Here is a 5,402-nt window from a genome sequence, read left to right on the forward strand (position 1 = left end):
TGACAATAAAAATCTCCCTTCCTTAAAACTGTTCTTTTTCAGCCATTTCATTACAGCCTAGCAAAACATAAGCAACACATGTAACACATCCCTGTTTCTGGATCGTTTTGCTGAAAAGCTGGTTTTATTTAGTGAAGTTTAATCTTGAAAGGAAGAATTACAATGAAGAAGAGAGTACATTAGTGACTAACACTTACTAAAATAAAAATAGTCTCATGAGTCATGCAAGCCAATGAGATCTGGGCTAGCTTTCTGTCTACACGCTGACAGAATCAAGATGTCCTCTGGAGGCAGGGATGCTTCATGCTCTCATAAATCAGACATCATACTTAGTTTATTAGACTGAGTAGTACACTGCAAATAACTCAAAGATACAGCCTGTGAGGTATTACAGGGGCTTTATCATAGATAGCCATTTTCTACACAAGAACTTGCTAAAATCCACCACAAACCCTGGGATGCAAAACAAACAGTCAAAGAACTTTGGAAAGAATTTTTGACAAGAATCCATGTAACAAGATTTTACAGCAAAAAAAAAAGTATGCTGATTACAGAATAAGACTAACTTCTGTCCATCAATCAGTTTTCCTTTAACAACTGTTTTCAATGTGTTTCTACATGTATTTGTTGGTTTGGTATCCAATTCTAATTATAATCAAAAATTCTTTTGTAACATAGGACAAACTCAGAAAACAATGGGCAACTCTCCTATTGTGAATTATTTTCCAGTGTATTATTAATAAATTTAATAGGCAATCATTATTTTATATGTAGTCAGTAATCCATTTAGACATTTTCATGTTGATTCACTATTTGGCCAACTCTTGACTTTTCCCTGATCTGAAAGTTTCAAATCAATGTATCTTAAGTAAAAATATTGTAAGAATAAATTATATCCAATAATATTACATGTGGGAATCTATAAATCTTATTTTCTCAGGAGATATAAGAACCACCATATTCCTCAATTTCTGCTATATCATATTTTTCATGTTTTTATATCAAATATTCACACTTTTAAAAATGACACAAAGTCCAATCTCTTTCTTAAATCTCAAATCTCCTTTGAATTATACAAACAGTTAATTTGGCTAAAGATTTGTTAAGTCTTTCAAATAACCAAATCTTTGTTTCACTGATTCTTTGTATAGTTTTTGTTTCTATTTTGTTAACTTCATACTATACACCAATACACTTTTGAGTAATGGCTATTCCTGTTTCTCCAACATTCTCAGACTCGTCATTAAGTAATTAATTTGAGATATCTCAAATGGATGACTCTATGACTTCCTAAAATTTTGGTATGTTTTAGGAATTTTTAATTTCTTCTTGACCTCATTCTTGATTCATTTTTGAATCAGTGGTGTAATGTTTGCTTCCAGTATTAATTCCATACTTTATGTCCTTTCTTATACTGTTGATATCCACTTTAGTCCATGGTGGTCAGACAGAATACAGATTTTTTTTTAACATTTTTGTATTTCTTCAGAGTTGTTCTAATACATGGTCTATTTTGGAAAAAAAGGTCCATGAGTCACTGAGAAGATGTGTACTTTGAATGTTTGATGAGTATTCTGTAGGTATCTGTTAAGTTCATTTGATTAATGCTATCATATAGTGCCAGAGTTTCTCATTTATTTCTTTTCCAGTTTACCTTCTTTTATAGGTGAGAGTTTGGTATTGAACTCATCCTCTATCGCTGTGTTGGGGTCTATCTGTGGTTTTATACTCAGTAGTGTTTCTTGTACTAAATTGTGTGCTCCTCTGTTTTGTGAAAACATGTTTAGGATTCTAACATCTTATTTCTGGAATTATTTTTAATGGGTATAAAAATGCCACTTCTTATTTATTTGTACAGTTTTTGTTTGAAGCTTTTTGTCAGATATTAAAATAGCAACACCTGATAGTTTAAAAGTTCCATTTACTCTGAGTACCTTTTTGTATTACTTTTACCTTGATGTGCTTTCTAGTGTTGCTTATGAGGTGTATTTCTTGGAGGCAGGAAAAAGTTGGATTTTGTTTTCTGATCCAATCTGTGAGTCTGTGTCTCTTTAGTGGTGAGTTGAAAGGCTTGATATTAAGAGTTACTATTGAAACACAATAATTCCTGGCACTGTGTTGCTTTTGTGGTGTCATGTTCGTCCTCTTTGGTTCAATATTCTGGAATTGTTTATGTATTCCTTGTACCTTTTTGGATTTTGTACCTTTTTTTAGACCTAAATATTCTTTCCAATACATACTCTAGAAATCACATAATTGTGATAAATTCTTTTCGTTATTTTTTCTTTAAGACAGAGTTTCAAATAGCCCTTGCTGCCCTAAAACAAGCTATATAGATGAGAATCACTTTGAATGTCTGATCGTCCTGCTTTGAAGTGCTAGAATTACACTTGTGGGCCCAACATCCTGTTTATACAATGAAAACTCAGGATTTCATTCATTCTAAACTGGAACTGCACAGACTGAGTTATGTCCCCAGTATTCTTTTACATTTTATTACTGTTTGCATTATAATTGACTTCATGTTTATATTTTTACTCATTCATCACTTTCTACAACAAGGCTTCCCTCTCTTGCATGTGTGCTGTTAAAAACCACCATTGTTCTGTGTGATGGAATCCAGGCAGTCTTGGACTTTATCTAGCTTAAGGTTAATTATTAATACTGGTTACTTTTTTGTCTTTGAATATTCCTTTTTTATCTTCAGTTTATCTTTCAACAAAATTGTCTGAATTTCTTTAAACCATGATATGTCTTTGCTTGTGCTACAGAACTGCCTCTCACTGTTAGTACAGCATTCTCAAAGAAGTCACTGATTGAGGTTTCCTTCCTTCCTCTTCACCTAACTCTGAGAATCTTGTGTATACTCAATACTCCAACAGTAATAAAATATCAAGGAAAAGAAATGATATCTCATCTGGCATTTACCCTACATACTCATACGCTACCAACATGTTCACTTGGATGTTTCAGAAACAGCTCCTCTGAAGTGGTTTTATCCCTTCCACTACATGAAGCAAAATCCTTGCTCTCAATGAGAATGCCTTTTTTTCCCTGATCAGTACAATTTAGCTTTGATTCATTTCAAAAAACAGTCGTTGTCACTCTTAATGAATCCTCCTTCCTTACTGACCAGACCTACAGGATGGCCACAAGATATCCTATTCATATGTCACTGGAAATAACATTTTCCTCTACCTTCACTATGCTCCCTCACATACACCAGTCAGAAGCATTTCTAACTTACAGAATAAAATTTACCCTCTAGGTATAGCACCACCATTTCATAAACTCACAATTGCTCTTACTCATAACAAGCCTGCACAAAACTGCCTTTGTCAACTGCTAGTTATGCTTCATATTTTGAAAAGGTATGCCTTTAAAATCGTGTATCTCCCACACAGTATCCCTTTTCTCAAATTTTTCTACTCAATCTACTGTTATTTTGAGTTTTATTGAGGACTTCAAACATGAGCACTTGCATCTATATTACTTCCACTTCTCACTCCCTTCCTCCGTCCCTTCAACCCTCCCTCCAACTCCTCACAAGTGGCCCAGGCCACTCCCTAATTCATAATATTCTTTTTAGTTATTGCTGCTAAATGGATAACTAAGCTTCTAATTTGTCTTTCAAGGATCAGATTGATGGTTAGTATTTCTGTCAAACTACTCTTGCAAAGAAGTAATAAATCATATGTGCACCAAATTCTTCTTGCTATCAGAACTTCGGTTTCAATTGTGTATCTGTGTGACTGTGGGGTTATTTCTCATTTTCCCTACTTGTAAACACATTAGGAGGACTTTGCTTAAATTTGCATATATACATATGTATATTAGACATATATATACATTATAAATATCCATATATAAAATGCCTGACACATAGATTAATTTTAAGAGATAAAATTAATTAAGAATTAATTTTAATTTCCTGAACAATTAACTAAAAATGTTTACATTCTTTCCTATTTCCAATTATTTCCTCAAAACAAACTATAAGAGTAGAATAATCATTTTGTATCATTTTGACATGGTTAAAATGACTTTTAAATGTGCTATTCTTTCAGGAAAATTTGCAAATATTCTTTCTTATATTCAAATAACAACTTCAGAATTATTATTCATTGTTAAAAATGAAATGCCATCACATTAAAAATTACCTTTGATTGCTTATAATCTTGAATGAATGGGACTATTCACTTTCTAACTATGATTTTTCTGTTGTTTATACCAGTTTCTTACTATTTTATTGGTGTCTTATTTTTGTATTTAAAAAAATTATGACTATTCATGGCTACAAAACAAGCATATTGCTTCTACAATAGTCCACGTTTCATAAAAACAATATTTAAAACATTAATATTATATTTGTCCAATTACATTCCTTTCATGTAGAGGTCTCCTTTACAAGTGTTGTTGTTAAACTTTTCTTATGAATGAGAGAAAGCTAGAATCTGAAAGCAAAGTGATAGCAAACTGCTGAAGAAGTGTGATGAAGTTGATTTCTAAAAATGAGTTAACATGCCTTTTGCATTTGCCTGGTGGCTCTACAATGAAATCAGAAAGGAAGAAATAAAGAGAAAGAACAGAAAGAAAGCTATCCCTGTAGTCTTAGTCTATAACTTATTACAGTTTTATAGCCACTCCTTGTAAACTTGTCAAGTTCTGGTTTTAAATCTTAGCTCACCTCACAAAGGAAAATTGGCTAAAATGGTTTGGGCAGCCTGTCCTACTTTTCATCACTACATGAAGTAAAAACAATTCTTGTTTTGATATGAATTTCTCTTATGAGGTGGAAACTGCATACCATAAGAAGCAAAGACACATGCCATTGCTTCATGAATCTGAACCTGAATTAAAATGAACAAACTAGAAAGAGAGAGAAAGACACAGAGAGGGAGAGACAAAGAAAGAGAGAGAGACAGAGATATGGTATGCAAGGACATATGGGTTCTCAGTGGATGTCTGGTTCTCATTTGTTTTAGCTTCCTTTCAGCGTATGGGATCTTGTAATTCATTCATATACTACACTGGACCTCAAAGTTTTTAACTCAAAAGCCATAACATGAGAACTTTCTAAAAATATTGGATAAAAATCTAAGAGTTCCTAGAAGTTCCTAAGTGTTCTGAATGAGATTTTCTAGGGAAGACATTTTTAGAGTGCTTCATAGAAATAACTGGATTTGTCATGTCTTCCTGCACCTAAAACTTAGTTCTGAGATTCCATATATTAGCCAATGGCAGACTGAGCTTCAGTGAGCTTATGAGAACACTGTTTCTCAGTATGAGGGCAGACAAAAAGAACAGGAAGAAAATCATGGGTTCTTCTGACTCAAATCCCTTACAGTACTCCCACAGTACATCAGGAGGAATGGTGAGCCGATTGTGGGAGATGTCATCAC

The sequence above is a fragment of the Peromyscus leucopus genome, chromosome 13 (assembly GCF_004664715.2).
Source record: "Peromyscus leucopus breed LL Stock chromosome 13, UCI_PerLeu_2.1, whole genome shotgun sequence".
NCBI lineage: Eukaryota > Metazoa > Chordata > Mammalia > Rodentia > Cricetidae > Peromyscus > Peromyscus leucopus.